Source organism: Solea solea, chromosome 18, assembly GCF_958295425.1.
Source record: "Solea solea chromosome 18, fSolSol10.1, whole genome shotgun sequence".
Lineage (NCBI taxonomy): Eukaryota > Metazoa > Chordata > Actinopteri > Pleuronectiformes > Soleidae > Solea > Solea solea.
This window is the reverse complement of record NC_081151.1, coordinates 1,626,069-1,639,399: the sequence shown is the minus strand read 5'-3', so window position 1 is coordinate 1,639,399 and position 13,331 is coordinate 1,626,069. Positions and strand designations below refer to the sequence as shown.

General features: G+C 40.2%; 1 protein-coding gene across 1 annotated transcript in view; it reads right to left on the bottom strand.

Annotated features, from left to right (window-relative positions):
• Positions 1-13,331, bottom strand: part of crybg1a (crystallin beta-gamma domain containing 1a) — a 37,583-nt gene that overhangs the window by 23,955 nt on the left and 297 nt on the right. The gene's annotated exons all lie outside the window — the stretch shown is intronic.

Below are 13,331 nucleotides of genomic sequence, written 5' to 3'. Positions count from 1 at the left end.
CACCTGAGAGAGAACGGGCCGACCGCGCGCTGAGCAATTAGAGAGCAAGCGTGGATTCTAGAGCACGTGTGAGACATGATGAGGAGGAGGAGGAGGAGGAGGAGCAGCAGCACTCAGTGTGTTCTTTTTAGTATGAATCACAGCCAGTCCTCTGAGCAGTGAGCAGTCAACATTCCTCCTCTACTGACAATACATGCAACATTACACTGTGTTAATACTATAGGAGGGGCTGTAGTACATAAAAAAACTCCACGATGTTGTGTGGTAACACTTTGTTGCTGGCAGTTGTTTTATTTATATAAAATCCCCACAGATGTGTAATGATCACTTGTTGAATCCTGTGCAATACAGTGTTTCCCCCACATGGGGGCAGAGTTGGATTGTTTTTCCTGGAAAATGAACAGAAAGTACAGCAATAACTGCAGCTGACATGAACTCGTGCAGACGTTCCCAAACTTTAAAATCTACAAAATCCTCTCAGGTCCACACCCAAACCTTCAAATCACGACTCTGACGATCAACCCACGACACCAGGATCAATACATCTCATGTATGTCTTATTGTTTTCATGTCAACATGAGGATACAGAAGATTCAGTGCACATTAATAATCAGTCCACTTCACTTTCATTTCTGAACTTGCATGTCTTTCAACACGTGAGGTTATTACGTATTTGGAAGGTTTAGTGCTCACTCTCAACGTGTGTAATTATTTATCAACATAAATTAACATTATGTGCAAATACTGAAATGCTAGGCGTGTATCCTCACCGGCTGACACTGGATACTTACTCGTAAAATGACACAATATTGCTATTTATGTATAAATATATTACCTGCAACACTAAGTCAGTTAAAAGAAAGTAATCATTTAAATGTTTAAAAGTGTTTTTTTCAACTCTATTGTACATATTTTTCAGCATTTTTAAAACTTCATTACAAAAACTCAAAATGAAAAACACATTTATAATCAGTACCACCATGGCCCACTAGAGGGCAGCGGCACACACGTTGGGAATCACTGATCTTGTGTTAATGTCAGTGTTTTTGGAGTGGTGTGATGATGATTAAGGCACATTTTTCTGTTAACGACATGGTGATGAACATCCAGCCTTGTAGTAACTTGTAATAGCAATGTTTTTAGCTGCTAAACAGATACAGACAGACTGTGTTTTGTGTGTTTCAGTGGATTTAAGAGAGCTGATGTTTTGCACGAGCAGAGCAGTGGGAAGATTTGGACGTGCCACACCTGATGTGAACCTCAGCGGTTATGCTTGTGAAAACACAGTGATCAGGTGAGTTTAAGAACAGTAAACGCAGAGATAAAGAAAACAAAAAACAGAAGCACGAGATGAAGTGAAGTGAATGCGGAACACTTGGCAGAAGCCTGTTTGAATAAGTGAGTGGATAAGTTGTTTGCTGACAGCTTAAATAGAGACGGGCGATCTTATTTCATTGATGTGCGGAGTCTTGTAGTAGAGTCAGAGCAGGAACATTAACTCCACAATATTCTTTTGATTTTTGTTTTTCTTTTCTTTTCTTTTTTTATCAGGTGAAACAAACAGGAAGTCCTGGTCAGAAGACACAAGTGACCTTCTCGTAATATAAGGTAGGAGCCAATATAAAGAGGTGCTTGACCTACAGTGTATACCAGGGGTCTCAAACTCATATGACCTGGGGGCCACTGAGCATCTAATCCAGTCAGAAGGGGGCCGGTCATAATATGTCACAGAATTTCAAAATAAAAGCGTATATTTCATATTGAACGAGTTAGAGTTCACCATAAAAATAGATTTATGATTCAAAAACTGAATAAAAAAAACATAAAATCTTGATGTTAAGTGGTGGGTCACATAAAATCCATTGGGGGCAGTATGGCTGCACAATAATTCAGTAATAATGTATGGTATGATCTCATTTTCGTCAATGTCAATACAACAAAGGCTCAGTATATGATATATGTGCTCTGGGCAAATACACTTGGAGACACATAATTGCCTTAGGTTGATGAAATATTTCTCTGTTTTCACAGTTAAGTTGTTGTTCTGTACGTTAGGACGTTTGAAACCACATTTGACTTCCACTTTAAATCAGGTGCAAAAAATCAATCTTTATAGGAGCTGTGAGTAAGAAATGTGTTGTCGTAAAAAAAAATGACCATTATGTGTCATGCTGCCTTCACTGACACTACAGTCAGTACAATTTCAATTTACAGCCTACAAATTCTGTGGAATTGACTTCATCATCATTCATTATCATTTGTTCCTGCCTATAAAAACTAAAACTTAACCCTAACCAGTTAATGCTTAACTCTTAACTCTAACCTTAACCCAACCACAATTAAAAGTTTAGTCATAAAGCAGGGGTCAACAGCTTTATTTACATTTTCAAAGTGAACAACTCTTATTTAAAGATCAAGGCGATAAATAAAAGTGTTTTAATATTCTGTCAACTAAGAATATGCATTGCATCCTATGTCGGTTTGAATGTTTTTTTATTTATATATAATTAAACAAAGTTCTCAGATTTTTCAGCTTCTTAAATGTGAATATTTTCAGGTTTCTTTGCTACATCAAAAATGGCTCTTTTTGGTACTAGAGGATGCAGACTGCTGCCATAAACTTCCTCAGAAATGAGTATATTATCAATATTGACTCATATGAATCTTTACTCTCATGACCATGTTTTCGGCCTCATCACCGCTTCATGATCAAGAGTTTGGGCACAAATGTTTGAAGGTGGGGTGTCGTCAGAACAACTAAAAGAAGCCCCATTTTAAGACCTGACCTTGTTAAAGAAGTCGGTTAAATCTGTCTCTCTCCCGCTCTGTGGAGCACCTGCGGGGCATGAACCAGCTCTAACACGCCTGCACCTCCTCCTCGATGCACACAGACAAAAGCTCCAGTGTTGGGAGCACGGTTGTTTATGGGGATTTAAAGTGGGAAATCTTTTGCTGTGATGTACTGTATTTGTTGCTTTATGGCATCAGTTTAGTAAAGTTGCCGTTTGGAGTCACTCTGCAGCACCTCCCTCCCCTTATCTCGTTCCAAAGACTGAAGGCACACACAGTTCATTTTAGTCTAGGAATGGAGGTAAAAGATCCCACAGTGCTGCAATGTTGCACGTCTGCATTCTCTGCACCAGTAATTTACATCTCAACAATCAGCTGGAAGGTTCTGTACATCTGCTGAGGTCAGAGGTTAGAATCGTGACTTTCCTGTGCGGCCATGGGAAAACAATGCTCACAGACAGACACACACACATTGTCACATTTGTCAACAATTAGTACACGACGACAGTATGATGATGGAGGGTCTTTCACTAAGGACTCTTTTTCTAAATTCTAAATTTAATTCATCTAAAAATGGAATATTAAACCAACAATGACCTGATCCAGTGGTTCTCAACCTTTTTCTGTTGGGCTCCAAACATTTAAGTAAAAATAAAGTTTCCTCTTGAAAAACTCCAGTGGCTTACCGACGTAAACTCAGGTGAATGGTCTCCAAGTGTCTCTTCAATGTATTAGTTTGCATGCTGTCCCCTGCCAATGTTTTGAGACACTTTCTTCATCTCCTACCACGTTCACCGTGAATCCAAGAGAGAGATATGCGGCGTGGTCTTTGCGCCTTCAGAAACGTCACTAAAAATGAGTCCGGGTTACTGCGAGACCTAAAGTTCCACCTGCTAAACTTTAGTTAGGACTTAGGACTGAGAAAGGCTGAGAAAGGCTGATCTAATCACACCTGATGATACTTTATGCAGTAAAGTGGAAAATCAGCAATTAAGAGGAAATTGCAGTGTAGTTAAAAATCCATGTCAAATGATTTTATGTGAATTTGAAAATGAACAACACTCTCTTGGCTGTTTAAGAGGAACAGAGCCATAATTCCCATCACTGTAACCAAACGTAGGAAAAACTGTAACCAAAAGTGAGACTAACAATAACACGACCGCACTGACCTGAAGCTTAACCCTGCAAAACATTAAAGGAACAGTTTTTCCTTTTGGGAAATAAGGATTTCCATTTTAACCACTTAACCACTTAACTGACTCATAATTGTTGTATAGTTATTTTCCTCTAGTTTGAAGGACGGGATCAACTACTGTGAATACCAACATTCACTGGCGTCCTTCACTGGGCTGCAGCCAAACATCAGTCAGAGAGAGAGAGAGACTCATTCCTGAACTGTCTCTGAGGTCAAACTATAATCTGTGTCACATGAAGTCACGGTCAAAATAATCCTATAGCAACAGATATTGTGATATGATTAATAACTGAAATGTCTCATTTTGACATTGAACACATCAAAAACATAAGGTTTTTCCATGTTTTGGAAACTATTCTAATCTGAAGAGTGAGATTTTGGAGGCGTTGAATTCCTGCAGCGCTGCATTTTATATTTATCCAATAATTCCCGTGTCCTTTGATCTGGATATTTCACTATCGCATACTGTCATTTTCATTGTCTCGTGATTAATCACCCAAACCCTAACTTAAGCGACATTAATTACTGGGGTAATTACTACAGGCATACGCTTGCACAAAAAGCTCCACCAAACCTTTATGGAACTAATCCAAGAGATTATCACCACACTGGCACACAATACAGCTGCCAGGAAAAAGTGTTATCACCACACGCTCGTCTTTCACTAACGAAGAACAAGACGGTTTCAGTTTGCCTGTGTGGAGCTTCTGGATCAACTCAAACAAGGGATGGAAAGCTTTCAGGGCCTGACTCACCCTCTGCTGGTTATATGAAGGCTATAATGAGTCATCGCACGCTGTTGATGGAAGTTATATTGGTTCTGTGTTTGCTTCAGGGTCAAATTGCACATTAGGAAATTTGGAAGCAAAAAAACTAACTCACACTTCTAATTTGTTTCACTTCACAGACAAAACCGTACCAATAATAAGCAGAGGCGCTAATGACAAGATATAAATAGTGTTTGAACTTCGCCCTTTGAATCCAAAACAGCCGTGCAGAGTAAGAGGGACTGGGAGTGTCTGAGTGACTGCTGCAGTTTGTCAGTGTTTGCCAGATGCTGCTGGGCCGGTCTGCGCTCGCAGCCCGTGACACGCAGCCCCCAACGCTTCCTCGTGGACCAATAACCGTAACCAGAATTTAAAAGATATAAAAAAAGCAACATTTACATTGCAGTCATGTGACAGGTTGACACCAAGCTTCATTTTCTCTTTGTTCACAAATAAATGACATGTTCCTTCAAGAAGTGAAAGAGGACTCTTTCTCACGAATGAAAGAAACGCAGGTTTATTCTCGCCTTAGGCGCGTAATCTGTTATCTGGTATAATCTGTTGAATATGGATCGTTGAGAAGCGAAGACTGTTTTTCCAAAGCTGGAGGAATATTCCTCCGATTCTCTTTATAACAAAAATAAACTTTCCTTCAGCCTACAGTGCTTGCATAATTCCAAGTGGACACATCCGACCCATGTTCCAGGATTGTAGGTGTGTCTCTGTCACAACTGCACAGCTGTGTGCATGTGTGTGTGCATGTGTGTGTGTGCAGTTCAGCCTCAGAGATGAAAATCCACCAGAAAATGCATGCAAGTCCTGCAGCACATTTGTCAGCTCATGTTTACATAAGTGACTCAGGCCTGAGTCGACCCTTAAAAAGGTCGACTGATAAACAACAGGCCAACATATAGGTGCAACAGTTAATACCCTGCAGACGGAGGGCAAACAACGAGCAACACGGTGAATAAATTGAATGACTTAGTCAAACAATGAGCCAGGAGAGCACAGATCCACACACACAGACACGTTTGTGCAGCTCTTCTTGTTGGAACACTGCACTGCTGAGCAAAGGATTTGGATCGGCTGTCAAAATAAGATTCCTTTCAACGGCCGAACCAAATCCTTATCCCAAACGTTAACCACCAGGTGATGTTTAACGTTTAACCCTAACCTTTCCAAAGTTCTGAAATGAGGTTCTGCTTCATCGGGACCAGGTTCTCAGTCTCAATTGTGGATCGAAGTGCTGACATTTATATACTTGGCTTTTCCGCAGACATACGACCACGTCATTTGTGTGTAGTGCTATAAAGCAATTTGTGTTTCCTCGCAAGACCCAAGACTTTGCGAGACCTCCTGATATTTTCCTCTAACAGAGAGTAGGGGGAGTGGAGAGACTCTCTGGAGACTGCTCTCCCTGCAAAAAGCCATTTAACAATCACAATGTTGTTCAATTAAAGGTCAATTCCTGCATATTTCTGCTTAAAGGTTGGTAGGGGGAGCTGGAGTCAATCCCAGTTGATGTAGGGTGAAAAACAACCCTTCACATTCACACCTATGGTCAATTCAGAGTACACAAGAGTTAAGTGTTATGAGCAGGTATAATAACGATATCTCTATCTCTGGAGTGCATTCTTCATAAATGGCCTTTTAATTTTTTTAATAGCCTCTTAACTGCCTCATAACACTGTAGCTCAGCACTAAACTAACTTCCTTGATTCATGTGACTCCCTCAGATCAACACAAGTCAAGACAACTTCTCGTGCTCATCACATCATTTCTTTATTTTCACACTCGTAGTGACAGAGCACGCGTTCATATCTGCTGCTTTATACGAGTTATTACTGTGCCTGTCACTGAGGAGGAAAATGAACTTTCCTCTGTAGAAGATAAATCAGTTGTGTTTGGATTGACTGATCTTCACAGATGAAACAGTGTTTCCTACTGTTACACCACACGCTAACCCGAGGGAAAGGCCTGTCATTTATAGTTCTGTATTCAGCTGTGGCTTTTAGATGAACAAGCCAAGAGCAACGGCACGGCCAAAACTACAAGGAGGAGAGCTTTACTTGTCCCCAGTTTTAAAAAACATGTGTGTGTTTTGTGTGTTTTTCCATACTTTGGAAAGTTGACTAAACTTTCAACTGCTCTGTAGATGCTTTAGATAAAATGGAAACCTCATAAAAAAGTGACGTAATAACATTGTTTATTTAAGCAATCGCCAAAATAATTAGGTTCATCCTCTGTGGACCATGAAAATCCAAATCAACACCGTGATCTACCTCATCATATTTTCTACTCTGGACCCAAGAATGTATATTAACTTCCTTATAGAGACACACAAGTTGTGTAGTTTAAAAAATGCTTTCTGCCCACGCCGCCTGCAATTCGCTGCGCACAGTCAAATAAACCAGGTCCTTAAGACTCGCATTAGCATTTGAGTTAATAACAGGTGGTGCGTGTGTTCTGGATATTTAATTTCTACCTTCTCATTCAGCTGCAGATAGATCGTTCACCTATAATCATGTAGAAGAAAGAAAGAGCTGCAGAGGAGCTTATATTAAGTGCACCTGTCAGTCACAGTGCTGGGTTACTGCAGGAGAGCAATCATTCCTCTGGAACGTTTGCCTCATTGAACCACATTATGTCATCGTGTAAGTGGTTATATGTCGTGATTTATACACAAGAATCCTATATTTTACAAAGGCAGTGATTAAAAGAACAACGACTACGTATTTCAAGATTTATGAAAAAAAACCCTCTCAAGGGTTAAAACCTAAAAGAAATCACTTCATCACTCCACCTTTATGGCCTCTGCAGTATCTGTTCAGGGCAGACACAGTCAGCACTCACAGAAACGATGTAACGATAAGACGACACTTAAATGTCTAACTGTGGCGGCTGACTGACTGCTTAACATTCAGTCAACATTAAACCTTCTTTCCTTTTTGGGGAACATCAGGCAATACCTGTTTGTGTCAATCAACAGTGAAGCATGACTCATCATCTGATCTGCTGAAAAACTGTAACAAGTCAACAAGAACAAAGAGAACATGGAGACGAATGTAACACCTGAGTCAGATCAAATATCAGGGGGCGTCAATGATGATAGAGAAGATTTCCTCATGCACGGGTCTGCAGCATCATCATGTTTAAGACAATTACAACAATTACAATTAATATATATATATATATATATGTGTATAAATAGAAGTAGCATTGTCACTGTGTGAAGTCAGCGACTCAAATCAAAAGAAAAAAGCTGTTTAAACAATATTTTTTTTTTTTTTGGCCGAATTTAGTGGGTAACTTTTCTCACGTGTGTTTTTATGCTTGTTTTTCCATAAGCAGCGTTTCACATTCTCGCTTTTAACCACTAACACCGTCTGAGAGCAGATGAGACTCAGCGGTTTAAAAACTACTCTTAATACATGGGTTAGAACTTAAAGGTTGCACAGAACATATAACAATAAAAAATAAATAATAATTAATTAGCAGGCTTCGAAATTTGCTCTTGTTTTTCTGTCAATCTGCGATTTCAATTTTGTGTGTGCGTGTGTGTGTGTGTGTGTGAGCAATAGCATACATGTCAGCCTCTTACATTCATGCTATGCAAATAAATACTTTCACTTTCAGGACACTCAGAGTCTGACAACACCTGTCTGAAGGATGTGAGCGATGTCTGCTCTCCACTGTCCACTCTGCCGCACACACGACTGCGATAAGACGCTTTGTTTGTGAGTATGTGATGAATTTTATCTCCACTGTCATCACATCATGTCACACACTGTCTTTCACAGACAATGTCACAACAACACAAACACAAACACCTTCAGGGCAGCATCACATTTCCCTGTAAGTCATTGTGTAATCCGTGAATTTCAGTATCACGGTTGTTGTTTCTGTGTCTCTCGTCACATGATGTGACGCGTCTGCAGCTATTTTATCAGGTTTCATTATAAACTCTGACTCGTAACATTTGTTAATACTACAGCCGCAACTAACTTACGATTATTTTCATTATCGATTCATCTGACGATTGTTTTCACAATGAATGGAATAATCGTTTGGTGCATAAGGAAATGATGAGGTTCTCAAGTGTCTTGTTTTTGTCCACAAATCAAAATGATTCACTTTATATGATTTATTTGTTATTTGGAGCAAATATTCACATTCAGAAGCTGAAAAAGCAGAAATCTTGTTTTCATTATTAAAACAAAAACTCAAATTAGCAGGTTGCAGGTTAGAGTTGGGGATTTAAAATGGTCCATAGTTGAATATAAGTAAGGGACTAGTGACTGTCTTTGTATCAGTTTGGATTATTTCCCCCTTTATGACCCTCAAAGGATAAACCATAGAGCTACTGAATAGATAATTTTGTCTCAGTGTTAGTCCTAATATGAGTGATTGCATTGAAGGTGATATTCTCGTTAATTCCTCTTTGGCTATAGCATGGCATTATTGACAAATGTTGACCTCCACACTCTCACCTCAGGGATTGTGTCGAGACTGTAAAAGCAGGAGTCCATAGCCTATGTTGGAAGGTGTCTGCTCATCTAGATTATTGTGTTTTGGATTATCTTTCAGACGCCGCACTCTCCAGTAGCTTGTTTTTAATGAGCCTCACAGACGTTTCTCTCATGTTATCCAGCACGACCTCGTCCATTATCTGTCAGTTTAAACAGGCCGTAACTCCTCTGCCTGCTCAGCGTACGACAGACTCTCAGGTCAGATTCCAGCACGTTACCGGCCCGGAAATGATGAGGAGTGATGACATCATCACCTCTGACAGAACAAACATGTCATCCTCTTGGAAAACTGTCTCAGACTTGTATCTGTGTCTGTAACACAGGTTTAGAATATGTTCCACACTGTTATTGAAAACATAACAGACACGTAACACACACGCAGGGTTAATAAGTTAATAAGTAACACGAGGTGTGGCGCTGATCAAAGTGAAAAACAATATGAGTTTATTGAGATTATGACACATAGTTATCAGTAAAGACAGTTATAGATATGACTTTACATTATAATGGCCTTAACAAGCAACTACACAATAGTTTTGTCTTTCACGGCAGTCACTGTGTCAGACGGATTCCTGCCCAGTCTTGTTCAGGGGCAACAGTACATTACAAGAATGATCCCGACCCATCAATCAATCGTTCACGACACTGCACAAGTTCATAGGTCATCGGGGGAAGTGGGGTAAGGAGGTGTCAATCATGGCTACGGATGCTCGGACACAAAAAAGAAGAAAGAAAAGCTTGTGGACCCGTTCTTAAGTGTCACTATTCCACCTAATGGTACAGTTTAGGTTGGTTTTTCACTTCAAAAAAAAAAAGACTTGTGACTTGTAAAGCAGTTGTTGGAACTGAATCATTAGAATCAGTTCATTAAAACCGTTTGGTCAGTACTTCCTCGATGACCGGAGCACAGACTCCGTCTGACACAGTCACTGGACTGAAATACAGCGACAGCTGATTTAACCAGGATAGTCAGGCAGCAGGGTTACAGTTTATTCAGATTTAAATCAATATATTACATGTTCATTAAATTATTACATTGCTGCATTTGTGGCTCGTAAATTGCATTGTTTTCCATTTGACATTTTGAAACTTTCCAACTCTAAAGGGAAAGAAATGATGAGGTCTGGTTGTTATCAGTCACAAATAACTACACTTTTCACCATAGCTGTTTCCTCATGGTTCTCATATTTTGTGTCAATATCAAAATGAGCTTCCTGTTTACACTGGCACGCACAAACACAGTGTGTGTTTTTGGGCGATGAAGGGATACACATTTTTTATTGTGTTCTCCATAGGTCTCATGATGTGGCACACGTTCTAAAATACCAGTGGTTCATAGTCAATAATTAGACAGGGATGTGTGTAATTGAGCTAATCCAGGGAACACAAGACAAACTTGACTGGGTTCATGTTAAACTGTATAGATTATGTAAGAGTCTTAAACTCCACGACCTCGTGTGCAAAGAGCTTCCAGATATTTTCTCTTTACAAATATTATATTGAAATGGTAGATTAGCATTTATAAACACTTGGAGCACGACCCACCGCAGCGTCACACACTCTCTGACTCAGTCCCTCATGATGCTAAAGGTGAAGGAAGAGGACGCTTTATTGTCGGGCTGTTATTCTCCATGAGCAGGAAGGAATTTTGTGAATATTTAATACGCTGTTGCATCAGTCTAGATCAGGGGTGTCAAACATAAGGCCCGGGGGCCAGAACCGGCCCGCCAGAGGGTCCAATCCGGCCCACAGGATGAATTTGTTAAAATTTCACACGATTACAATCTAAACGTAATGTCAAATACCATATTTTTCTCTTCCAGATACCTGTGACTAAATGTCTGTGCCTTTTTAGATCCAGTGTAATGTGTAAATAGTGCATTTAGGCACAATATTGTTGAAATTGCACTTGAAAGAAATTTCATGTTTTGTAAAAAATATCCTTCATTAAATGTAAAACAAAGGAGAAAAAAAGCAAGGAGTTCTTGTTGTCAATAGGTTATTATGCTATTATTTTACTATTTTTACTGGTCCGGCCCACTTGAGATCAAATTGTGCTGTATGTGGCCCCTGAACAAAAATGAGTTTGACACCCCTGGTCCAGATTCACTGATAAAGACTTGTTTTGAGAGCAGAAGTGTGACTAAAGTGCTAAAAGATAGACTACAAAGTTTCACTCATTCTCAACTAAAAACAGACTTAAAAAGTCCACGGTTGAGTCAACATTGACTAAACTCTTTCACTCGTGTACACACCAGCACAAACACTACTATATCAATGTGATCATGCCACACATTTGCACTGTAATTGGACTGCGGAGGTAAATATGTGTCATACCTGCACGGCAGGTTTTTCAGTGCAGCCTTTCATGTTCAGCCCTGTCTGTGTCTTCATCTGTTCGTCTACGTTAACCTGACGTTCGCCACAACAACAACAACAACAACAACAACACCTGCGTCAGATTGGTTTGGACAATGAATAATGCAACATTATCTGACCCAAAACAACAAAGGCGACTTAAATCAACAAATGCAGCAGTGGAACTGTGTCAGTCACTGTCGTGACTGCCTGAGGTTAACCATGTTCTTTTTCTTTTTTTCCCTTTAGTTTCAGTTTAACGGGGGGAAGAGTGAGTCAGTGCCAGCGTGGATATCATTCACTGCTCCACAAACACACTGTGCACAGTTCCCCACTGCAAGTCCAGCCTTGCTCTGCGGGTCAGAGAGCAGTGACCTGGGATGGGTGAGATTCAAGTGCCATGCTTAAGGGCACACAAACAAACACAGTGGGGTTTGTGGGTGTGTTTCACTTTCACAACAGCCTAATCTGCACTTAAACGGCAAAATACTGATGTCTGTTGCAACAGAGCAGGCAAAGCAGCCTCAGATGGGGCCTCCAGGTAAATAACGCTTTAGAATTTCACAACCTTCTACGTACAGGAGACCACAGTTTCAGAATGGCACGGCATTGATGAAGAATTCACCCGAAGGTTTCCTACAATTTCATTTGAAAACAGCGTTTTCTAGTCTGGCCAACACCAGACCGACTCTCATGTCTCCGCTCAGTCGATGGTTCAGACGGTTCGGTACCGTGTGGTACGTTTTTTTTTTTCTGTGTTTCCATTAGGAAAATTACCAAAAGAACCAGTTCTTGCTGTTCAATTTTTTGGGCACCCTTGCCCTTGGGGTACCAGAGTGAAATGGTACAGTACAGTCAGCGTGGACAGAAAAGCGTCGCTCCCTTGCGACCCAGCCTGTTTGTGATTGGATCTCTTTTATCATTTATCATAAACATACTGTTTATCATGTGACCATTCAGGCACATGGCTTTGTAAAGAGGAAGCTGCTTTTCTTCCTCGGCAGTTGGTTGATTCGTTTTACTAAGTGCTGCTAACGAGAAACAACGATGATAAAAGAACAAGGATTTCTAGTCAAAGAGGTGAAACTGAAACCGGAAGCAGGTGTTTTACAGGTTTTCCCTCAAAGCTGCTCGTCAAGTCCTGGCCAATAATCACCAAAGATCTCCCAAAGATTCTGCCTGCCTGCTCAGACTAGAACACACTGCTCAGTGTGAGCGGCAGGTCCTGTATATCTGCAGTGTTTTCAAACACAACTGGAGTAAAACAGTAGTGTGGATGTAGTAAGACCCCTCACCCCTTTTTTGCCTCTCTTGAAACGCCCCTGATACCATGGAGAACAATGTTAGAACAAATGTCTGGACCTCACACGTCTATTCAGATAAACTGAGTTTTGTTTGTTTTCTTCTTATAAATAATATAAAAACAATGTTATTACAAAGTTTTAAACGTTCCATTTTTCAACCTGGATACAGCGACAGATCCACAGATGCAACAGTCTGCGTGTTTGAATTTCAAAAAATGCCGGGGGGCAAAATATTTGCACTCACTTAGGTGCTTCCCCGTCACTTTGGTGTAAAATGATTTGAGGAAACCAATGTTTTATCGTATTAAAGAGATATATTTACATATGTTATTAGTGTTGAGCTTAAATTAGTTGTTTTGTGCTTTTGTGGTGGAGGGGGGGCCCTCAA